This window comes from Rhinolophus sinicus, chromosome 16 (assembly GCF_057876585.1).
Source record: "Rhinolophus sinicus isolate RSI-liver-muscle chromosome 16, RSI-T2T, whole genome shotgun sequence".
In the NCBI taxonomy this organism is placed as follows: Eukaryota; Metazoa; Chordata; class Mammalia; order Chiroptera; family Rhinolophidae; genus Rhinolophus; species Rhinolophus sinicus.
This window is the reverse complement of record NC_142516.1, coordinates 14451476-14477562: the sequence shown is the minus strand read 5'-3', so window position 1 is coordinate 14477562 and position 26087 is coordinate 14451476. Positions and strand designations below refer to the sequence as shown.

Genomic DNA, 26087 nt, shown 5'->3' with positions numbered 1-26087 from the left:
AGCAGGACACTTTGAGAAAAGTTCATGGAACACCATTAACAGAGGCCTCGTTTATTAGAATCTAGTATTTATCCCCATTTCTTACTCACCCAATTGTGCGTGTTGTATTATAATGTTTTCTATGTCCTTGAAGGCAACTTTAAGGTTTTTCGCAATGATAGTGTACAACTAAAGACTCAAATGAACAGTTAAATCCCCACCGTGTATACCAGTTTAAACAATTGGACCCTTGTCTAGTTCCCAGGGTTGGTAAAGTACATACTTCTCAAATCCCAGCTTAGATAGTTATCTTTTGCTTTTAAGTAAATGAAGTAAATTTACAGAAATTAGGGAAATTTATTATAAGGATACTGGAATGGCTTATGTAACCCAAGGTCAGTTCTCCAGATGGACTATTAGGAAAGACTAGAACATTGGTTCCAAGCATAGCTGTACACTGAAATGACTCAGAGAAATTTAATTATATTCATGCCTGTGACCCATCTCTATAGATTGTGATTTAATTGGTCTATAGTGTGGTCCAGGCTTTGAAGTTTTTAACAGATTCCCAGCTGATTCTAACAGGCAGACAGATTTAGAAACCACTGAATTGGAAGTAGAACCTGGAAAGTCTTCAGGACTCTTTCTTTTTCTTATTTCATCACTGGATTTTTGCTCGGTTTATTATTTGTTTGTTTGTTTGTTTTTTCCTGTCTGGACAGCAGCCCATTCAGCCTCTTAACCCACACACTGAAAAACAGAGCCACACTTTTCATGTCATGGGACTAACCACTAAGAAATCCTCACTCCCAACTCTACATTCCAATGACTGAAGATTGGATTCGCCTGTTAGAGATCTAACTATTATCCCGAGGACAAATAAGTACGGGGATTGGGAGAAGGGTTAACTGTACAAACATGGATACTAGTAACATAGCCCCAGAGATAACAGAAGGGGCCAGGACAGTTTCCAGAGCAGGTTGGGTTATTGTGAGCTGGGAAGACATTCATGAAATGTGTACACTTTTATGCAGGGCCCCTGTTAATGCCTAAGAAATCATCCTGTAGTTGATGATATTCTTGATTCTCTAAATAAAAACTCCCAGAGACTTCATCTATCTGATAGGATGTCTCTATATTAGAGTTCCGGCCAATGAAAATTCAAATGATCATAATAAGCATTTACTCGGTGTTAATTGAGGACATGTCAAAGCACTAAACATTTCAAGGAGCAATTACTTTAAATCTTAACAAGACCCCTATGAAATAGCACTATTATCTCCATTTTCTGGATGAGGAAACTGAGTCATAGAAACGTTACTACGTCACCAAAGACTTTCAAATTAAAAATGGTGGTGCCAAGTTTTGAGGAGACTGTATGATACCAGAGCTATACTTGTTAACTGTAAGTTAACTATAGTTAACTACAAGGTAACTGCGTATCGTACTGTGGAAAGCATTGTTCCCTTCTCAGAGATAACTCCAGGAAAACCCACCCACCTACCAGTGGTAACTGGGTTTCCCTAAACCTCACAGTCTACAATACCCATGAGAAGCCCAGACCTGATTTCCACAGCTGTGTGCTGGACCAGACCTTTGAGCCAGTCTCTAATAGCCACTTGCTTTACTCATGTTGGAATATCCACGGTTGACAATTGTAGATCCCAAATATTAAGGGCTTGGTATATTTGAAAGCACCTGGGTTACTTCCCACCCCGTCTGCCTACACAATGTCCACTATAATTAATTTACAGAATGAAGTCCCAGAGACTCAGCAAAGTTAAGTGTCTTTTCCAGTGTCATGGAGTAAGTGATTGGCAGATTCTTAAACTTTAGCAACAAGGCTCCCTGAGTTAAAATTTGTTCTAGTTGATAAACTATTTTGAGTATCGCTTTGGCACTGAACTGTAAAAATAGATTTTGCCTGCAAATTAACACGAGATTTCCCCCTTTGTTATTTATGGGAACAAATCCCTAACTAGCCCCTGTGGCTAATGCCCATCCCTGGAAGAGTTCACACCCAACTTTGCCCCCATGTACTTGTTCAACAGCAGCTCTGTGTTTCACTGCCTCTTGCAATGTTTGGTCATTAAATACTAATTTGTTGGTGTACTCCTTCATTCATTTTATAATTTTCTTATAAAGATTTTTATTACTTCTATGAATAATTAAAATTTACCTAGCAGTTTCCAAAAAGTGTGTCTTTATTGGAAATAAACAAGAAATAACAAGTAATTATTACCACTATAGGATATAGAGACGCTCTCATTTCTCTGTCTACCTCCTTGTGTTTCTAAAATTTATTCAAAGAGCCCCTCACATCTCCATCATATCAGCCTCATATCTCTACTTCTTTGTTTTTAAAGTCTCGTTATATGTGAGGTTATCAGGAGGTTCTCCCATCCATCAATCTTCCTGCCTCTAACCAGAGGAGGAAATAGGGTACCTTCCAATAAGAAAGTGTTAGTATCTCTTACTACCTTTGGTTAGGAAGCCCTCCTTGGTGTATAAATGACGTGTTTTTCTTTCTTTTCTTTTCCCCCAGCAATGAGTGCCGTGTAATAGCTGTACTGGTCACTTCCATGTGGACTCAAGCAACCTTGGAAGTTTCTCATCTGAAGATCACTAAAGGTACAGTCTGGAAAATTCTGTGGTATCATCTGCATTGATTGTATATGCTAAGTTATAGTTCTGCTTCTTCACTGAACATTTCAATAAGATCTGTGTGTGGATACCTATCATTAGCATATCCAAAGAGCCTGATCTTCTCTTCAAACCGTTTAACCTCATCAGGCGTATTGAACTGTACTAAAAGGTTTCCTACCTTCTGCCTACGTGAACCTGTCTCTGAGGTCCACGTCAAGTCTTTATGACTTAATGATTACTGGTGCTTATAATACCACCTCATGTTTCCTTTACTTCTATGGCAGAAACGGCTTGTTTTCCACCTCCGTCCATTGTTTCCATCTTTTGAATAGTTTAGTTCGAGTTGAATTTGTGGCTGCCCAGCTAGAGGCTTCATTGTATAGTGACTTACAGCTGGTGTGACCGTAGAAACTGTTATTGACAAAGGAATGTAGGCAAAGTGATGTATGTGACTTCTGTGTCATTTGGCTTAAATGAAAATAGTTGACTCGACTTTATAACCACCCTTTCTTATCATCTGGAATATGGATGAACCTGTGCCCCAGCTCCAAATATACAGATGAGGATAGCAATAATGAAGGAATGAAACGACGCAAGGAACCTGGGTCCCTGTATCACTTTATGGAACAGAGTCACTCCCAACTTGAAATGCTTGTCTGGTGTCCCATGAAAGATTCCATGTTCTTAATGCCATTTTATTTGGGGGTCCCTTTCTTATAACAGCCAAATGTTTATCTCAAATTATGTACTCCTTCAAACCCGATAAAAACCCAATATTGTTACCTATTCAACTAACCTGATTCGCACACTAATGAGGAGGGGAAGACATTTGTGGTTTATTGTCTGTGTAATAAGGGTTAGAAAAATAAGGCTCGTAAAGTTTAATTAATTTGCAGGCTGCGAAGGAAAGTGGGAGACGTGGAGCTCGCAGTGCCTCTGACACAAAGGCCGAAGGTCTTGCTCATACACTATATAATTTCTACTCTGTGTAACTTGCCGTTGAAGATACAGTGAAGTTTGGAAAGCAAAATAAGAATTTTCTGCCTCAGAGAAGAGGTTGACATTTATATAATTAGCTGTGGTACTGGGTAGAAAGTGAGACAATATTAAGAAATGTGGATATAAAATTGCATAAGGTTTCAACGGTAGAAGAGACTGACATTGAGGACATTTGGGTAAAGCTCTACCGAGAAGATGTTCTTTGAACCAAGTCTCATAGGGTGGGACGTAGTTGTGTAACTAAAATGGGGTCTGGGAAATGTATTTCAGGCAGAGGGAAAACTATAAGCAAAGGCCAAAACGTAGTCCAATGAATGTAGATGTCTTAATGTTGGGAGGTAGACGCGTGTCATTGGGTGTACTTGGGCTTTGTAGACAGATGAGGTCTGCAATCCTACCTCTGTGGAATACTGGCCATGCCACTTTGGGTAAGTGGTTTACTTGCTCTCAGCATCTCTGTTCCTTGTTCCATAAAATGGAGGCACTAAAATATATCTAGAAAACTCTATATTAATATGCCTCAGCCCACGGGGGAAAACCTACATTAACAGGCCTTATGCAGATGGTTACTCCATTAACACGGCGAAGGTATCTTAAGGCGTTTCTCCAGACTCCTGCATGAGTGTCTGCTTGCCCATGTGCTGGTGAAGATTGCCTGTCGTCACGTATGCATAGAATCTTCTTGATACAACATAAGGAGTCTAGAAATGTATCTTCTTAAATAAGGAAATGAATTCATAAGAATGAAGAAATACATCAGGCAATGCCTCAAACTCAGCTTCCTATATCATCATTCTCATGTTTGCATTTTTGTATGTAAATCCCCAAACAATTTCTCAATGCATTCCCTTATATCTTTGCAGGGTCTCTGAGTGGATACATTTATTATTATTATTATTATTATTATTATTATTATTATTATTGTTTTATCTGTTCTCTGAGTAAACCCTAGTGTAAGTTTTCCACATTCCCATACTGTGCATCGCATTCCCCAGTGAAAAGAGTATAGCCTTCTCTCTGCAAGTTGGATTTAAAGAGGTTTCAGCAGTCCTCTTGATTTGCACAGTCAATGTTATCACCATTTTTTCCCAGCTGCTATTTTCTTTTATGTTACTCTTGGAATCATTTTTTAGAAGCGGGATAACCCAGGTAAAGCCTTTGTTTCCTGTAATACTCACAGCCAGGAATGATGTCACACAGCGGCGAGTGTGCAGTAGGTCTGATACCAGATGGCCCAGGCGCTTTAGCAGCCAGAGGAGATGTGGGATAGGGGAATCATTTGCAATTAACTGCAGGGTCCTCAACAACCCGTGTGTGTGTGTGTGTGTGTGTGTGTGTGTGTGTGTGTGTGTGTGTGTGCGCGTGTGTGTCTGTGGTGGTTTCAGTATTAGTTTAGTATTTCTAGAAAATATATCTGTCCCGGTTAGTAGACTGAAGGATCTAAAGGGGAGTATTTTAGTTTAGTTTGTTTCCTTCCCAGATTCCTTCTCTCATTATGGCTTTTAAATGAGTCAATGAAAACAATGGTATCTAAATGCAATTTAGTTGCATCTCTTGACTCTTCTTGGAAAAACTCATAACAGTGGTTTGATTCATGGATTTCATTGAGAACAATAAGTGAGTTCCTAAAATACAGTGCAAACAATTTCAAGGTGTTCAGTGATTCCGTTCCCTAAACAACCTAGCCCTGTTGGGGCATCTGCCACTAATGAGCTGCGTGACCTTTGTTTACACTTTATTTTTCATCTTTAAATGGTGTTTACTGGTAAAAGAAAGAATTTGAACTAGATGATTTCTAAGGCTTGTTTTAGAGCTGTTATTCTATGAAGCAAGACAAGATGAACTGTAAATATATGGGGACTGGGCAGGTGACAGATAAATGCGCTGTGGATCTCAGAAGCTTAGAGAGTTAAATCACAGGTCAGCTTAGACTGGAACCTGAGTATGTAAGATTTTGTTTGTTTTATTTGTGTTTTGTTTTTGTTTTTTTCTCTCTCTCTCTCTCTCAGTGATGGTAATCTAGGTAAAGTCTTATGTTTGAGAGAGCCATGCTTGAATCTTTCTGTAGTCTTAACATGATGTTCAAAAATTCCCTGATGATTGTCCGTCTCTCCCGTTCCATTTTCTGCATCAGCTCTCGCCACCATTGCCCCAGTTGCTGACGTTCATGCCCCATCAGAATAGCATGGTCGTGCCTCAGTTCTGTTTTGCTCTCTCCTGTCCCCAAACCCCTGTCCATGCCATTCAGTAACATCTTACCTGTTAAGCACCAAGGGTGAACATTTTCATTCATTTCCTATATCCTCTATAATTTTATAGGATCCCACTCATGTTGCTTTTTTTCTTTCTTTCTTTCTGTGTTTTGCATAGTTTGATGAGCAAAGAAGGCACAACTTGAGCTGGAGATCTGGGTCAAAGTTGTGGCAATGGGAAAGTCTTACCCAGCTCTAGAGTTGGCTGCGGTATTTGTATAGAGAATGATAGCAGCAGAGTGAATGTGGCCACAGACTAGATAAGAAGTTAGAAGTCAAAGAAGGTATTTGGTGTGGAAATTCAGTACTGATAAGGGCACACTTGGAATTTACTATTTTTAGTGACAATGATATCAGCATTTCTTCTGTTATTTTTATAAACAAAATTGCTAGCGTAATATTTTACATATTGTATTAACTCTCTGGAGCCAGTGTGTCTGTCTGTATCCGGGTTTTGCTACTGCTAACTGTGTGATCTTTGACAAGTTACTTAACCTTTCTGTGCTTCAGATTTTATTTATTTATTTTTTATGTTTTGTAAATGGAAATAATAAAACACACCTCATAGCGTTGTTGTAAACAAAAGAGGAAGTGAGGCTGGAGCAACCCTTTGTCCTGAACTCCTTGGTCTTCAAAAATGTTAAAGAGCGAGCACATAGCAAGTGCTCAATTAATCATCATCATCCCATTATTATGATCATCATTACTCTGTATGTCCACCTTATGAGATAAGAATAGTTACTATTATTAAAAGATAAAGTGAGGTGCAGGGGGAGCACAGTTTGCCATCCCAAAATATGCCTTTTTATGCATAGTGATTATTTTCAGTTGGTTATTTTTAATAAACAAAAGACTCAGGAAGAACCTCCTTTGACCTCCCCCCTAACTGCCCCAAAGAATACACATAGAGCACCTGCTCCAGGAAGGGAGTGTCATCCTAGAGAACTACAGTTTAAGGTGAGCCAGGTGTGATAGACGGGGAGGAGCCCCGCAAGGCCCCTTTGCTCAAAGTCCTCTCTGTGTCCCATTGGTAAAGACGGCCCAGCAGACATTCGTTTACCAAACATTTGCTTCTCCATCTTCAAATGAATTGCCTTCCTTCCCTTTGAAGTCCAAACCATTACCTTTCCTTCGCCTTAGCTCAGGGTGACATATAAGCCTCAATTGCCAGATTGGTCTCAGTGCCCCATATTCTCATGGAACCCTGATATGTACATATGTAATTACATTTGGCTACTTTTTCCTGTTAATCTGTGTTCCGTCAGTTTAATTCTTAGGCCAGCCAGAAGACGTAAGAGAGGAAAGGGGGGACATTTCCTCGTCCCCCACAGAGGCGTATTGAAATGTTTAATAGTTTATGTGAGTAAAAATCTAGTAGAATCAGGCAAGACCAAATCAAAAGTGGTCAGGGGACCTCCAGTGACAGGAACTCCAAGAGATACTTCCAGAGAGGAAAAATGGAAACAAAGTAGTAAAGAAATTATTGATTGGCTATAGCTTAAAGCCTAGTTGGCTGTTTGTAATCCGTTGTCCTTAGGTTTCAATTTTGTAACCTGGAGGCATTTACAGGCCTAGATTTTGGTTTGCTCACATAGGCTGCCAGGGCTTTAGAGTCACATCCATCTAATGACCTCCTTAGTTAATTAATTTAACACTATCCACATTTTACAAATCAAGGGAAAAATGAACTTAACTGCTAATTACACTTTGTGTGTGTGTGTGTGTGTGTGTGTGTGTGTGTGTGTGTGAATAAATGATGTTTGAGCTTGGTAAAGAGAAGCAAGTTTAGACACATAGTTTTCTAGGAAAGTTAGAGGTTCTATGCTTGACGTTTTGTTTCCTGCTCTTTTCCCAGCAGACCATGGGAGGGGACTGGAGGCTATAGCATAGCAACCTAGAAAGTAGAACCCTAAAACATCCCTGCCCAGTCCAGCCCTGGGCATTCTTCCTGGAGTGAGTCTAAGGGATTCACTTCCTCCAGGCTTCGAGCTGAAACCACCTTCCCAGGTTGAAAGTTTGGAACTCAACCTAACCACTTAGCACTGAGGTTCTTTCCCTGCTGGTCCATTCTGACCTTCTGTTTAGAAGTTTAAAAGCCTCCAAAGTCTCCTTGGACATCAAATAGCTCTTACCAAATGCCATTTGGGCAATTTAAATGCAAATGAATTGGCGATATTTGGGCTGCTTCCAGTTAATTTGCTTGTGCTTTTCCAAACAAAAAAGGAAGCTGCCTGGAGTGACTCTTTGTCTTGGACTGTGCGATGTCAAAGTAAAGTACACTGGACGTTTGTTAAAAATAGCATCAAAGGGTTTATTCAGCCTGTAGGTGAAAGAGACTTCAATGCAGGACTGAACTCAATTTGCTGAAACAAAAGGCAGGACCGTTTGGTGATTTGTTGATGTTTGTTTGTTTGTTTGTTTGTTTGCTTTTTAACACTGGGGCAGTTAGTGGAAAATTACTGGAGGACACTGCAGGGAGGCTGGTCAAGGTGATGAGGACATCTGTGCATGTTTTGTTTGTCCCTTATTGAAGCAGATCCCTAACCTCTCCCAGAGAATGGGAGATGTGGTGTTACCTTCCTTGTTAATCACACTTAAAAGCCATGACTCCCGGTGCCTTGAGGAAGACATTCCTGGGATGTAAACTGGCAAGAGGTGGGAAGAAGATTTACTTCTCATTGGGCACAGAAAGGATGAACAACTACAAATGTTCTAAAGGAAAAGCTCTGAGAAAAAGGAGTTCAGGGCTCCCTGGTCAGGAAGAAACTTGTCTAAATTCAGTCAAACTGAGGGCAATTTACAGTTGTCTTGATCAGTGGTCTTTAAAACACTTTTTAAAAAAATTAATTCAAGACCCTGGACACTCACTGTAGGTGCTGAATCTAGCGATTTCAAACCAAGTAGAGGTGCGTATTTGCATCCTAGAAAAGGTATAATAAAGGCATATCACGAGAGAGACATAAATCTGGAGGAAGGGGGTAGAAATCAGATTTTTAGTTTTGTCTTTGCTATTGATTTTGTGGGTGGTCTTGATACAGGAGAGTTAGCATGTCCCTGGGTAGACAAGGAGGTCCCTGATGGAATAAACAAAAGACAGCCATATCCTAAAACTCCAGGTTTTGAAATCACTCCTTTGCTCCAGGACATAATGTAACAAGGCCTTGCGGTTAATCATAAAATTCCTTTTGGCCTGACAAACGGAGCTGACCTGATAGATAAAGAGTGGGTTACTTTGCTAATTCCTTTAGGATGGGCAAGCAGAACCAACCTGGTAGACAAATTTTATTAGAAGGCGCCAGTTCCCTTCTTCAAACAAGTTCCCTTCTCCAAACAGCTCCCCTTCCCCAAGCAGGCAAGGGAAGGTATAAAAGTAAGAGCTTTTGCCTCAGTTGGAGCACCCCCTATATGGGACCCCCTCCTGCTCGGGAGCTACAACCTCTTCTCCTGCCTCTAATAAACTATCTCTTTTTAAAACTTTTTGCCTCTCCCTGGTCCGTGTTTCCATTCTTCAGCTTCACGAGACAGGATCCCGGCCCACACCCAGAAACTGCCAGCAGATCCAACATCACCTACATCAGTCTTGGCAAATTAAATTCATTTTTCTGGGCTGCAATTTCCTCACCTGTAAAATGAAGCTACTGACCCCTATAGATATGTAGGGACATTTCAGAGCTCATATTTTATCTTCTGTGGTTATCTGACTCAATGGAACTCTGGTGATGAGAAGGACGCTTAATGAAGATAACTGCATTTCTTTTAGGGATAAAATTCTTTTCGGAAACTCTTAAATTGATCTTATGAAAGGTTATGAAAGGAAGGACTGGTATCACTGATGGGGTTAAAACTGAGGGAGCCAGCTTCCTCTAAGTACAAAAAACCCTTTAGCAGGGAGTTCGGGTTTCTGGGTTTCCTAGGAAGAATATACAGAGGGTGCCAAAACAAAAAAACAAACAAACAAACAAACAAAAAAACCCCACAAACAAACATATACACATTTTAAGAAAGGAAAAAACTGTATTAATTGGAATACTCAATATATACCGAGAACGAAAGATGAATACACGTCATGTTTGACTTCTGCAATTACACGAGGTGCTCAAAGTGTGAATAGCAACTAGTCCTGTGGCATTTTGGAAATGTTCCAGACACTAAGTGTCTTAGCTATGCAAACTCATTGAATTTTTCGTAGAAGCCCTTGCAGCAGGCACTATTATCCCCATTTTACAGATGAAGACACTTGCTCAAGTTCCCCCAACTAGAAAGCAGTGGCCCTGAGACAAAACCCCAGATTCCTGGCTTGAGGCAGGGCGTCACCACGGTAAGGACAGTTCCCAGGTCAGCAAGCACAGCCAGAAACCAAGAAGTGGTTTCAGTGGAGAGGATGGGGAATGAGCTGTTCATTCATTTCAGCTGTGAGGATTTCCAGTTCCCCTTCCTTGGTGCTTTATTTCCCTGCCATTATTCCTAACTTTTCAGGGGAAAAAACAACAAAAACAAAATAAGCAAATAAACAAAAACACATGCCTCAGAGGCATTGGATTAGAAGTATTAGAGGACTAAAGCATTGGAGGCCAAGCTTATGTATAAACTGAAGCTGAATCAGGACAGAAGAAGAATGAAGTTGAGAGAGGCCATCAAGAGGATGGCAGGAGGTGGGGCAATCCGTGTGAAATGGGGAACAGAGGCCATCCAGAGCAGATAAAGAAAAAGTAGAGAAAAGGAAGGTGACAAGCAGCCTACAGGATCCTTGAAGCACCACCACCACCACCAGGACTCTCAAAATTCTTAGAATTATAAGAAGAATCCTAAATTCCCCCAAATGATGTGGCGTGGGGTCCGCCCCTCCCCATCCCGGGAAGAATGGGTGACATTGGCTGCTCTGGATTTGGAACTATTTAGGCTATAGACAACCTCTTTGTCCCTCGAACTGTACTGCAGAATCACATTTCTGAATCTTCCCTGGTCTTTAAAGATCCGTTCCAATCTATTGCTCATCATAAAGATTTTCTTATCCTTCCAGTTGACATTGATCTCTGCCTTCTTTGAACTCCAAGAAGCTCTTAGAGGATAAACTGCCCAATCTAGGATTTGCTCTAATTTTGCATTGAAAATTAACTGCTTTGTATGAGGCCGTGATTCCTCCCAGACTGAAACAGAGAACTTGTCTCCATCTCATTTTTCTTTCACAAATTGTCTAGCACCATACCCAGCACACGGTGAGTGCATCAAATCTACTTGCTCGTGCAGTTATCCGTCTAGCATTTTCACAGAATTCACTAAACACTTTACAAAACTGATTTAGATACTTTCTACAATCTTTAATCCCACAAAGGATTTGAGATATATTTTTGCCTACGTGTGCCAACCTTCTCTCTCTTGCTCTCTTTCTGTCTCTGTCTGTCTCTGTCTCTGTCTGTCTGTCTCTCTGTCTCTATGTTTCTCTCTGCAAAATAGATTTATGACATCCAGGATGATTTGAACATAAAGAGCATAGATATGGGACACATGTCCTGATGGCAGATCTGCCAACATTGTAAAGTTGAGCGCAAGGGAAACATGGAAACAGAATCTTTTCTCTATGCAAAGTGTGCTTGGGTTTTGCATAATGCATTGTGCTTCAGGTGCCAAGTTCCAGACACAAGGAGAATTAATGGAATAACATTCGTAAAGGGTTTTAGACTCCTCAGAGGAAGTTCCCCAGCCTCATTAAAGGTGGTATTATTCCAGTTATAGAGCTTAGTTAAAAACAACAAAATAATATTTTCCTGTCTTTATTGCTGATTTCTCCAGGCTTGGCAAAGCAAAGTGTGCTCTGCATTCAGAGGTTCTATCACCCTTGCGGATCATAGAATTGTACTGTAGAATAGCCGCACCAGGGTACCCGAGTGTGAATTGTGGGGATATATAGCAACATGCATTTTCTGCATATTTCTGTGTGTATTGCTCTTGTCACTGCATTTTATTACCTGTGAATATGTTTATATTTCCTACTGAATTGTCAGTGTCCTGGGGGCAAGGTACCTTACTGTCTTGTGCACTGATTTGTTCCCAGGGACTAACACCATGCCTACTGCACAGTAGGTGTGTCATAAATAATGAATGAATGCATGCACATTGAAGGCTGAGAGACAGAGAGACTGAAGGAATCCGTTGAGACCAACCAATCTCTACATTCTGATGGGAAGAGTCTATGAACTTACAGGCAAGGTTTTCAGAATGTTAATTGAGAGCGTTCACCTTCCACTCTAAGCAATCTAAATTCACCACAATGCACATATTTCAATGGTGGGCACCAAAGACCTTGATTATCTGGCTTCGGACTCCTTCTTTGGTCTTGTATTCTACCACCCTCCCCTCCCGGCCTTATGTTTCTCCAGCTACTATGATCTCCTCGCACTTGTCAATCATCCCACGCTCCCTCCCACCTCAGGACCTTTGCACTTGCCATGGCCTCTGTAGGGAGTGTGCTGCCCAAGATGTTCTTTCTCTTCATGGAGTCATTTGAACAGACTCCACAGAGAGACCTTCAGGGACCACGCGACCTAAAACCCCATCCCTCTTCACTCTCTCCTTCTCAAAGACAACATATTGTTCTTCATAGTACGTGTCTCCATCCAACATTTATTATGTATTTAGTCATTCATTTTAATGTGCTAACTCTGCCATTTAGTACTACAATGTTTTCTCCATGAGAGCAAAGGCATTTTTCAGTTTGTCACTGCTTCTCCATCACAGCACCTGCGTATTGTAGGTATTTAACACATACTTTTGAGTGGGTGGATGGATAAATAAATGCATGAATGAATTTTAACATGCACCTGTGGACATAACACTGGACAAGGCATCAAAAGAACCTCTGGTTTTAGGTCCCTCTTCTGTGAGTTCTAATCTAGGTCTCAGAGAATTTTTTCAGTTCTTTGAGTCTATCATTCAGGAAATATGGTTAATACTACCTACCATATATAGGTTGCAGAATTCTTTTGATTTTAGAATAATTATTTCTAATATTAACAACAGTAGTAGCTAAAATGTATTGAGCACTTAATATGTGCCCAGCATTTTGTTCAGTGTTTATGTGAATGTTCTCCTTCAATCCTTTCAAAAATTATCTTATCTCCATTAAGCTTTTCTTCGTCTGTAGAAGAAAGGCAAATAGAAGATAACTATGACAGACCTTGCACATGGTAAAACCCTTTATGAGTGACAGGTATTCTCATCAACAAAACTCTCTTCCCAATGTCAGCATCCACAGTGAAGTTCCGCTGAACTGGGCTTGTATGTCGGTGCCTTCATTCACACTGTGTATAGACACAAACTATATGCTTGACACCCATGTAGTGTGTTCATTACTTTTTCACAACTGGCATTCTGAAGGGAGAGGCTTTTGTAGCATTTGCCAATTTATGTGGTATAAGTGCTGCCTCCGTGCTGACGAAATGCTACCAACTCGAAGTCACTGAGCTCGTCATTGGAGATAGATGGTGCCAACCGTTTCTCCTCAGCCAGGAGGATGGCCGGAGGCACCACCACTGCACAGCCTTCTCATGGCTACATTTCCCTACAGTCTTGTCTCCTGTTCTTTCTCCGCAATGCACCCCAAGTGGTATTTCTAAATACAAAATAGGCTATTTGGTTTGAAACCTTAAAGAGCTGGCCACTCCTCCCATCCCCAAGTTACAGATCAGATTTCTTACTATGTCTCATCTTACAAGGCTCTACATGAGTTCATCTTTGCCTCTTCTCTAGCTTTAACTCTTATGTCCAAGCGTAATACTCTGTTTCCACCACTCTTCTTGAAGGATCAAAGGTGCAAACACCATGTGTCGCCATGATTTCCTCTGAGCACAGTGCCTGATGCGAGTCTGTGCACTGAAGATGTTATGTTCTGAGTACAAAGTCTTTGGCCTGTTTACACTATGTGACTGCACATTTGCCCAATGTAAGCACACATTTCCAACTTGAGGGGATTTAGCTTGGCAGAGAGCATTACTGAAGTTGCTTTATGTATGGTGCATTATTATTCAATTGCATTTCCCCTGGTGGAAAGCTGGCAGGCAGCTTCTCTGTGACAGATGTGCTTGCTTTGGTTGAGTCACCACCACAAGGCGTATTATCAGTTTTACTAATGTTTGCTCTTTTACACTCTAACAGGTAGTGTGATTCATCCAGTCAGTGTAAGTCAGGAAACTGACACACACATAAATCTGTACTGCGAGATGGTATGCACACACAATTTCATCCACGGGGCAAAAACTTGGAAAACATGACTAGGGCATGCACGGTAATACATGCACATATAAACAGCGATAAAATTAGCTTATGTATCCACGGGCACACACACACACTTTTGTTCTTGATCATTTGATTCCATAAGAGTCACAGATACACAGGATTGGGGTAGGTCTTTTTATCACTTGTTGCTATATACTAGCTTGTCAATCGGTGCTAGATTCAGCCCGTCTGAGTCAGCTAGAGGTAGTTTTCATATACAGATTCCTGGGTTCAGAACTTAGGTATTCTTTTTTAGGGGAGATGAGGTAGAGTCTGAGAATCTGCAGTTTTTAAAAGCTCCAAAAGCTCCACAGCTGATTCTGATGGGCCACTAGGCTTTAGAACCCCTGTTTTACACCACATATACCTAATATGGGCAGACTAACAGTGTTTCCATTTCACTTGCCAACTGTCCATTGGAACTGTTTGCTGGAGTGTTTGGAAAGAATAGGAGGAAGCATTGTGGAAAGTGCCATTATTGATTAGCGATGCCTTTTATGAGCTTGCAAGGGAGAGTAGCAACACATATGCCACGTAGTTGATGACTCCAATGTAGTACAACCGTATAAGTTAAATCCCCTTTGCAGTGATTTTAAATGGTAGCTTCTGAGTGCCTCCTGGGACGTGTCCAGGAAAAAGAGTGTTACAGTGCTCTAAGGGAAGCATATTCCATCGTCCCATGGGTTGTCATTCAAACTAGAGCTCGCTCTCTGAAGACTCCATTCAGATCAAAATTTTATTCCTTAGGACCAGGCAACAAAGTCTGCACCGTCTGCCTGTGAGGGCCCTTCAGCTGCGGTATGACTGTGATCATAATACCTCAGTTCACTTCTGCTCTACTTCAGGATAAACAATCCCATTCATTTTATGACAAGACATTGACCTCTTCCCAATGGTGGTCATTTTCCTCTAGACATTCTTCAGTTTGATAAGGTCACACTACATGTACTCGTATGCTTCCCAGAACTAGACATTATTCTCCAGCTCCGGTCTAAGCATCTTTTAAAAGATTAGTATTACCATCATAGTCAGTTTATTAATTAATTAATGATTTAATTACTGCAGCCATTTTGGCAGGTATATTGCATTGCTGACTCAAATTCTGCTTAGTGTTGAAAAAATTTGTTTCATTTTTTTCCATTTGATTTTCTGTCAGTCCTTTTTTTACTTCTGAATTGGAGTATTATAGAATCAAAATATAAAGCCTGCATTTTCTTCTCTTTAAATTTCATCTTAGGATCTGCGTTTGAATTTTGACTTTGCTTCTAAATAATTGTATGACCAGGTAAAGTTCCTTAAAATCTTTTCACTTTATTCCTTAAATTTTTGTTAATCTCTAAAATGTGAAAAAAGCAATGCCCTCTAGGGTTGTTGAGATACAGGATTTTCAAAGTGATATAATCTAGAGTATTGTAAAGATTCAAGAAGCGGTAGTTAGTATGTTCCTGTTATCCAATACATTTGCTGATTTTCAAAGGTTGCTATTAAATGTAAACTTATGAAAATGTCTTCATTTATGCTGTTATTAATTCAGCAGTATGGCCAAAATTTATTAATTGGCTATGCCAAATGCTGTGCTAGACAGGGAGTGCATTGGTGGATGGGTAGACAAAATTCCTCCCACCACAGAATTCACAGTCCAGTGGGGAAGAATATGATGGAATAAATGTAATGAAGTGTGCTAAAGGCTAAGACAACAGACATGGGGTTCCATGAGAGACTTGTATATATCCACCCAAGACTTGTTCAAATAAAATATGTATTGGAGTAGGGTAGACCATTTCTCCTATCTCTGCCCTCCACATTTTTCGAAGTCTCAGATCTGGGAGGTTGATGTCTATACCCATGTTTGAAAGACACAAAAATCTGCTGTAGAGGAAATACTTATGGATTTCATGGATTGCAAACCCCTGAAGAAAAGTCTTCTGTTTTCTTCTTTGTATCTCTAGTGCAAAGCACAGCGACTGGCATGTAACAGGTCTCAATAAATATTTGTTGAATGAATGAATACATCCAGCTATGTGTTTCAAGTTCATGAAAGCCTGCAAATGGACATTCGCTGACCTAAAGGTTATTCTCAAAGGACCACACTGACGAAGAAAGTGAAGTGATTAACTGTCAGCCTTGTTCTCCTTGCCTGACCCATTCAATTCTACTTCTAGATCCTTCAGTCCCTTGTGACTAATAATTAAAGAGTGAACAGCTGAGATGTAACAGTTTAAATTTTATAGTCTGGAGCAGTTTTCACTCTGAATTTTTAAAATGAAATAAGAACGTGTGTGTGTGTGTGTGTGTGTGTGTGTGTGTGTGTGTGTGTCTTTAATCAGACTCTCCATCAGCTTCTCCATTTGGGCAGTGGTGACAGATCCCCTCTGCAGGTCTCTTAGGCCATAACACCTTTCTGGTAAATGAGGCCATCACAGACAGGAAGCCGGGCATAAATGCTGTGCTGCCAACTGAACTGCGGTGAGGTGCAATGAAAAGTAGTTTTGTTCATTACAGTCGGATCCTCCATCTGTCTGGGGCAGTTCTTTAGAGCTCTCCATCACTGCACTTACTTTGCTGGCTCTGATGAAGAGGTGAGTAGATTAAATTCCTGGGCACTGACAAATATACAGCCTACTTCGTTTTTCCCCTGAGCTCACCACCTAGAATACCCCAGAGACTGAAAGAAACTAAGGGACTCAGAGCAGGACTGAAGCCCTATGCCCTGACTAAGGGAGCTCACCTATGCATATTTAATTATTCCCAAGTTGAGGGCTAGTAATGAGCATCGGCCTGTGTGGAGCAAAACACAGGTGTTCGGGATATGGCCACTGCCCTTATAATTTCTGAACATCTCAAGTATGGCTTGTTCCAGTTATACCTAGGGATGTGATGGTGTGGACATTAGCAGGCAAAGGATCTGAACTTGGGATTGGAGTAAGCTAATGTGGAAGGCAGTTAGTGAGGGAATAAACCCAGCTTCAGGAAGCAGGAGGCAAGTATAACAAACATCTTATGTGGTCACTCCAGACAGTTCAATACCATCAAGCAGTTCTTTCACACCACTGGGTGTCCTATAATTCCAATCAATTCTGACTCTACCCGGAGATAGTATCAGATCCCACAGACAAGGGCTCAGTTCTACAAGACTGCGCCCAACCCCGGCTTCAGACACCAATCTAGAGTCACCTGTGCTTCTGACCTATGAGCTATTGATCGGAGGTTCCAATGACTCCCACTTAGGTTTTGATTAATATGCTAGAGTGGATCCCAGAACTCAGGAAAGCATTTTACTTACTAGATTAATAGTTTATTATAAAAAGATACACTCAGGAACAGCCAGGTAGAAAAGATGCATAGGGCAAGTGATGGGGAAAGGAGTGTGGAGTTTCCATTACTCTCCAGGTACAGCAGGCTCCCGGCACCTCCACCTATTCACCAATCACAAGTTCTCCAAAACCTTCCTTTTGGGTTTTTATGGAGGCTTCATTACATAGGCATAGTTGATTAAATCATTGGCCGTTGGTAATTGATTCAACCTCCAGCCCCTCTCCCCTCCTCGGAGGTCACCATGGTGGACCGAAATTTCAACTCTCTAATCACATGTTTCATTCCCCTGGGAACCATGCCTTTATCCTTAGATGCTTTCCAAAAGGTACCTCATTAACACAACTCAGGTGTGGTTAAAAGGGATGTCTTATAAATATCAAGATACCTTTATCACTCTTATCACTTAGGAAATTTTAAGGGCTTTAGGATCTCTGTTCCAGGTACAAAGATCAAATATACTGGGGGTGCCAAAAAATTGTATGCAAGTAGACACTTTGGTCAGTGTTGCTCAAGCAGTAGTTCACAGTAATCAGAAGCATCTGGATGCTGATGGTAACCACTTTGAGCACCTCTTCTACGTAATTGCAGAAGTCAAACATGACTTGTATTTATCTTTTGTTATCAGTATATATATATATATATATATATATATATATATATATATATATATATAGTATTACAATTTTAAGATTTTTTTTCTTTCTTTATATATATATATATATATATATATATATATATATATATATATATATATATATATATATATACATACATACATACATACATTTTTGGGGGAACCCTCTGTATATTTCTTATTATAAATCATAACATCACAGTCACCAAACACAATTGTGACTCTAGACTGACCAGAGAACGTACCAGGTGCTGACAGAGTACAAAGAAAAGGTGTCTCTAAAAAGGAAACTCCATGCGATCTGGAAGATAGCTGACAGTTTTAGTGACAGAAATTAGCAGATTATAGGACCTATGGAGACATGTAGTCTTGGGGACAGAAGGCAGGGAAGTTGATATGAGTCAAGGTGCTAATTCAATAAGATTATTTAAAAAAATGAATAACTTAGAAATATGATTTTCTGTGCAATATGCAGGATAATTTAGTGTTAGGTCATGAGCTTGTTTTTAACTTAAAATTAAATAGTACTTCTATAAACCTGACAAGTGGTTAATTATTAATAATTATTAAAACTCCTGATGTGAACCATTATTTTTAATATATATACAAAGTTAATATTTAAAGCACATTTGGGCACAATAAGGTTAGATTATAAAACCATAATTTTTCATCATTTTTTCATTTTGTAGTTCTTCCTTTGGCATAAGACTTACTCTTTGATTTAGAACACCACCTTTCTCAGTTGAACAATTGAAGTTATCTTACTTATTTTCCAGCTAGAAAGCTCCATGGAAGATTCATGGAAGGTCCCCAAAAATTATCCCAAGGAACAAAGGTGAAACTCATTAAAATAAAACTTTAGTCCTTTATGTCCACTTTTAGTAAGATGGTTCAACTTCTGTATGTCTAATATGTTAGATTCTTATTAAATCTTATAAATAATTTTAATACTTTTGGAAGCTCATAAAACATTAAACCTCAATGACTCCAGTCCTGCTCTACTTAAGGCTACCACTTTTCGAAAGACAGAAATATTCACATTCAAGTTTGCAAACCATGATTTGAGAGGTCACCTATTAGAAATCTTCACATAAAGTTAATATGATAGAGTGATGGGGAAGAGAGTTAGGAAATAGACACTACTACAAATGATAGTTCTGGAATTGCTATATAATAATAGCTAACATTCATGTAGAGTTTATTATGTGTCAAATACTATTCAAAGCACCTAAAATAAAATCATGTAATCATCACAACAGATATTATAGTAAATATAATTATCATAATGGATATTAGTAATATTTTCTATTTTACGAATAAGAAAAAAAAAGACACAGAGAGGCTAAATATCTTGCCTAAAGTCACATGGTTAATAAGATGCAGAGCTGGTGATTTCAGCTCCTGCAGGCTGCCTTCAGAAGCTACGCATTTAATCATTCTGCTATTCTGCCTTGAGTCTCTACTTCAGGAGCAGGAAATTTGTCTTGTACCAACAGCAGTATAAATCCTCATTCACTTTTCTTCATTGTCTACCCCATTTGCTTATTCATCCATTCATTTGGCAATTATTTTTGAAGACTTACTATGCACTCCAATACCACTTAGGTACTTTCCCCCACTCCTTGATATGCATTTAAATGAAATTTATAAAAACATTTAATACCAGTGGAAACATTATCTCTTACAGTTTTAATTTTCTAAGACAGATGCAAAACATTAGGAGTCTAAATTGCTAGGAACCCACATCTTCCATAACTTTACTTATTGGCAAACAAATGGGAACCAGCTTCTGTGACACCCAAATCTAAACTGCAACCCTACATTAGTCTTCTAAATTCTTCTTCTCATGGCTGCCACAGCCTCATCTACTAATGTGAGTGGCTCTGGACATGATATAGACTCAAAGAAAAGACATGTAGTCCTTTCAGTTTTGTGAGGAAAAAGAGTATTTTTTAATTGTAACAAAAAAACTGCATTTGGAGAATGGACACCTCAAAATGCGATTACTCAAACAACTCTCTTTCTCAAAGTTAAATTCACAAAAGGGTAGTTTATAGCCTCGGATAAATCAATTAATCCACCTTCTTCAATATGGGTGTCCTTCTGGCTTTGATATTGGGGGCAATCTCATTTTATTATTATATTAAACTAGTAAAAGCATTCCAAGCATTCTCTTGGCAGGGAGCAATAAAAAAATAAAAAAAATAAAAAAGGCAGCATCATGTGTTAGATAAAATATTTCATTATATACGACCAAAATGCCATGTATTTTGCAATGGTGAAATGTATTTGTGCATTTTACACATGTGACGTGAATCATTTTTAAAGCCATAATCACAATACAGCAGATGCTAATAAATTTTCAATCTGCTAGGCTTTGTTTTCTGGAGAATGAATTTGATTTGTGATACAATGTTGCATGGGTGATTGTGTTTAGCCATGGAGATTTTGGGAGGTCTGGAATGCTAACCTCTAGGGTATGTTTTACTATCTGATAAGGTTTGCAGAAAATCCACTTCCTAGAGTGCCACGCTTCACTGCAATGGGCTCCTTCACTTGTCGTACGCCCTTTTAGGACTCTCCTTTCAGCTCTGTGATGTGTTAGGACCCTTTTATCAGGAATCTGAATCCTCTGGAGGATACCTAACAGTCAGAGTCTTAGTCTTAAACTATCTGCTTTCCTCTCCGTTGTTTTATTCCCCACAGTGGACTCTTGGCTAATTCCAACATTGCTCCCCCTTTTAGCAACTTCAGTTCTGGTAGCTAATCAGTTAATTCTGCTACTCACTTTTCACTCTAATCTCAGAACCTTGACCTTGGCTCACATACTGGTAATGGCCCACAATTCAGCAAACCCCAATATAGTACCCTCTTTATGCATGCTGACACAGAGGGTGCTTCAGAGCTGAGGGCTACAACTGGACGTAGATGACTAGTGGGACCTCGGGATGTTTGATTCCAGGGAGAGCAAGCCCAAGACAGAAACTAAAAGAAAGCTGTGAATAAATTCAGAATCCAGGATCTAGATGCTTACTACAGTACAGAGAGGGACCCAGAAGCTACAAGTGAAAGGAATATGAACCAACCTGGAATAGAATGCACTGTAGTAAAAAAGAGAAAATTGAAAAAGTAAAAATATACAGCATAAGATCCCACCCAAAATGTCTCAGAACTTTGCTTGAAGACTTACTATAACATCGATAAACCTGTATCTCCTCTCCTCCATATGTCATAGTTTTCACGCTAAGATCTTAAATGCACTAATTGATTTCCGACAGTGAGTTCCATCTCATGGTGAGAAAACATCTTTGAAAATGGAATGTAGAAGAAATTCTTTTTTATGTGAGGTACACTTATTGAGGGGAATTAGCATATTTTCCATCTGTATAGATTCTTGGAAAGTTTGAGAAAACATACTTGAATTTTATGTACCGATCTCAAGAATGTATATAGAAGCCTACATATTTTTAACAACTTGCAATTTTTATACTAATAATATTATGCCCTAAACATATTCCAGATTTCATGGCAGATTTTATAACATTTTTGTTCAAGTCTGTATTGCATTTCATTAATGTTTTATAACTTCACAGTTCTCCATTTAGGAGACATTTATATCATATTTATATTCCCTTTATTATACACAATAACACAATGAACATCTTTCAACAAATGTAGAGTTTAAATAATTGACTGTTTTCTTAGGATACACTATCCAAAAATGTATTCCTAACAATCCATAGCAATGGTTTTATAATTTCGGATTCATTATACAAAATTATTTCCCAAAGAGACATAAAAATTTACACCAGTGCCAGAATTGTGTATGTATCAATTTCAGCATAACCTCTCTAGCATTAGCTAGCTATATATGTATATGATTTAATTTAATAGGTGAAACATCCTACATCTAAGTTTTACAGCATAAGAGATTTACAGCATTATGTGATATTAGAGTTGGAAAGATTCTTAATGATAATTTAGCCCGGTTCTCTTATTTTCAAGTTCAAGAAACAGTACTAGAGAAAGCCCGTTATTTATTCAGGGTTCTACAGGGCACTATTATGGGAGCAGTTAATTGACTCCAGCTTACCTGACTCCTCCTTCAGTGGTGCATTATATCACCACCCAGTCCTGTGGGCTTCTCATGGGTTCAGTCACTGCTCATACCAATCCAAGAGCAGTACTTACTAGTGAATTTTTCATTGTTGTTGTAAAACACATATGTACATGTTTCTGTTTCTACACATCAATCAAAACACCTTATCCTTCTAAAAACGAAGTTTAGACACTGCAGTAGATATTAATGTCTTTAATCGCTTGTTTGTTCCGGCCGTCCAGAAAATCTTCATGACTCATAGAACCTCAGTGCTTTTCAGCAGCTTCCACAGCACTTTCTCTTCAGGCTTGTACCTATTCCCGGTAGAAGGCTGTGGTCGGCAGAATTCCAGGGGGCCCCCTGGTGCTATTAGCATGACAATGTTAGCTTACTTGGCAAAAGGACTTTTGCTGATACAGTTAAGATACTACCCTATTGCCTTCAAAGGGGGAGAATATCTAGGTGTGCCTAATCTAATCACACGATTCCTTGAAAGGCTGCCCTCTGCTAGCTTCTTCAGTTGCTCAAAGAGTCAAACAGATTGAAACTGTGAGAAGGCTCAGATGCATCATTTTTTTAAAAATCCAGTTTGAACTATAGTTCATTACTTTATAACTTTATCAAGTTGACAATGACTATGCACACACACACACACCACACACACACACACACACACACACACACACACACACACACACATATATATATATATATATATATATATATATATATATATATATATGCAGAGCGTGCCAAAAAATGCATACACATTTTCACAAGGGTGAAGAGAAAATGCCATTGAAGAACACTGAGGTTCTATGAGGAAGATTTCCTGGACAGCCGAAACAAGCAAGTAACTAAAGACATTCATATCTACTGCAGTGTCTAAACTTCATTTTTAAAAGGACACGATGTTTTGATTGATGTGTAGAAACATAAACACGTTCAAGAAACAGTATTAGAGAAAGGCAATGATTTATTAGTTTCAGGTGCACAACATAATGATTAGACACTAATATAACTTAAGAAGTGATCACCCCTATAAATCTAGTACCCTTCTGACACAATCTATCATTATTACAATATTATTGACTATATGCCCTACGCTGTACTTTATATCCCCAAGACTATTTTGTAACTACCAATTTGTACCTCATAATCCCTTACCTGACATCATCTATCCCTCAACCCCCTCCCATCTGGCAACCATCAAAATATCCTGTCTCTATGAATTTGTTTCTGTTTTGTTTGTATATTTATTTTGTTTTTTAGATTCTATGTATAAGTGAAATATATAGTATTTGTAATTCTCTGTCTGACTTATTTCACCTAATGCCCCTTAGGTCCCTCCATGTTGTTGCAGATGGCAAGATTATGGCTGAGTAATATTCTACTGTATATATGTACCACTTCTTCTTCGTCAGTTCATCTATTGATGGACACTTAGGTCGTTTCCATATCTTGGCTATTGTAAATAATGCTGCAATAAACATGTAGATGCATATGTCCCTTCAAAGTAGTGTTTTGGGTTTCTTTGGGTAAGTACCCAGAAGTCAGATTACTGGGTATTTTTTTTGTCTCTTATTATAGTCTTTGTTTTAAAGTCTATTTTGTCTGGTATAAGTATTACTAACTCAGTTTTTAGTTGTAGGTCCTTGCTTTTCATCACTTTGAATATTTCCTGTCAAACACTTCTGGCCTGAAAAGTTTCTGTTGAGAAATCAGATGGCAGTCTTATGGGAGCTCCCTTATAGGTAACGAGATTCTCTCATTGTCTTTTTTAGATTCTGCCATTGCTGCTTTAAAGATTCTCTCATTGTCTTTAACCTTTGGCATTTTCATTAGGATGTGACTTGATTTGCTCCTGTTTGGGTTCATCTTATTTGGAACTCCCTGCACTTCCTGAGCTTTGTCTATTTCCCTTGCCAGGTGAGGGAAGTCTTCTGTCATTATTTATTTGAATAGGTTTCAAATATCTTGCTAGCTCTCTTCTCCTTCTGGTACCCCTATGATGCAAATGTTAAACTATTCTTATATTTTTGGATTCTTTTTTTTTGTTTTTCTTTTTTCTATTCTGATTGGGTGTTTTCTGCTACCTTATCCTCCAAATCACTGATTCTGTCTTCTACTTCATCTAATCTACTGTTGATTCCTGATAGTGTGTTCTTCATTTCAGTTATTGTGTTCTTCATTTCTGACTCATTCTTTTTTTGTTTTTTATCTCCATTTTTATGTTTCCTTATCTCTTTGTAGAAATTCTCACTGAGGTCATTAAGCATCATTATAACCAGTGTTTTGAACTCTGCATCTGGTAGATTGCTTGTCTCCATTTTGTTTAGTTCTTTTTCCGGAGCTTTGTTCTGTTCTTTCATTTGGGACATGTTTCTTTGTCTCCTCATTTGGCTGCCTGCCTTAGTTTATTTCTATGTATTAGGTAGGCCTGCTATGTCTCCCTGTCTTAGTAGAGTGGCCTTATGTAGTAGGTGACATGTGGGCCCAGTGACACCGTCTCTCTGGTCTTCTGAGTTGGATGCTCCATGAGTGTCTTTTGCATGGGTTGTGTATGCCCTCCTGTTGTAGTTGAGCCTTGATTGCTGCTGGCATATCATTGGGAGAGATTGACCCTCAGGCTTATTGGTAGTGTGGACTGGTCATAACTACAGTGGAACTGTTTTCTGTGGGCTGATCCTATAGAGCAGGGTTCATTTTAGCAGGGCTCTGGTGTCTGCCAAGTCTGCCCTTTGGGTGTGTCATTTGTGGAGGTGGTTGGGTGGTGCTCTGTTGTGGTCAGATGTTGGCCCCTGGATGTGTTGATTCTGGGGCCTTTTGGGAGGGGCTCTGTTGCAGGCCATGGTTAGCCCTGTCTGTGCCTTGCCCAGGGCTACTTGGTATGACCTACAAAGTGACCTGCAGATAGTTGTCACTTGTACTGGGCTTAGAGGTGTCTGGGAGAGGCTAAGTTGTGAACTAGGTATGGCCGCTGCTAGTTCCTGCCTTGGGGCTGCTTAGCAAGTGGTATGGGGCACGCCGAGGTCAGGTTTTGTTTATCTGGGGTTTGTGAACCTTTGAAACATTTTAGGAAAGTCTGCAACATGAGGCAAGACCGACCATTTTTATGGAAAAGCCACTGGAAGTGGCTTTGGTGAACCTACAAGTTTGGATTGGGCCAGGTCTCACAGAATCACCAAGGCAAGTCAAACAGTTATAGCCACATTTATGGAGACTCAGATATAATGCCTGCCTGTGCAAGCAGGCTGGGTGGGGGTAGGACTCAACAAAGGAACAGTGATTTCTGCCAGCACTTCTGTCTGTGAGAAAGCAGCTCCTTCAGCCCTTGCTCTGAAGCCAGACAATTCAGTTCCTCCCCATGTGTCCCTAATGCCTTTCGAGCTGCTGCCCCAGTGTTGGAGCTCAGAGAGAGTGAGTCCATCAGCGAGTAAGTTCATGTGTGGGCCCTTTAAGAGAAACACCTGGAACTCCAGCAGCCTTTTATCTCACTCAGTCATAATCTCCACTGATTTTCACAGCCAGAAGTTGTAGGAACTTCTCTTCCTGGCCCTGGAACCCTGGGCTGGGGAGCCTGGTGTGTGGCTGGGACCTCTTGATCCTCAGAGGGGACCTCCACAGCCAAGATATCACTCCAAATTTTTAACCACCACATGTAAGTGTGGGACCAGCTTATTCACTGTCTCCACCCCTCCTACCAGTCTTGACATAGCTTCTTCTGTATATCCTTAATTATAGGATTTCTGTTCAGCTAGACCACAGGTCATTCTCAATGATGGTTGTTCCGTAGTTTAGTTGTAATTTTGATGTGGTCATGGGAGGAAGCAAGCACAGCATTTACCCTACTCTACCATCTTAACTGGAAGCCCTTTTGTTGGATTTGATG

General features: G+C 39.7%; 1 long non-coding RNA gene across 1 annotated transcript in view; it reads left to right on the top strand.

The window, feature by feature from the left end:
* Positions 1 to 26087, top strand: part of LOC148754962 (uncharacterized) — a 472891-nt gene that overhangs the window by 312978 nt on the left and 133826 nt on the right. The window contains exon 3 of the long non-coding RNA XR_016019423.1: positions 2525 to 2610. This is a non-coding gene — a long non-coding RNA (uncharacterized LOC148754962). The remainder of the gene's footprint in view (positions 1 to 2524; positions 2611 to 26087) is intronic.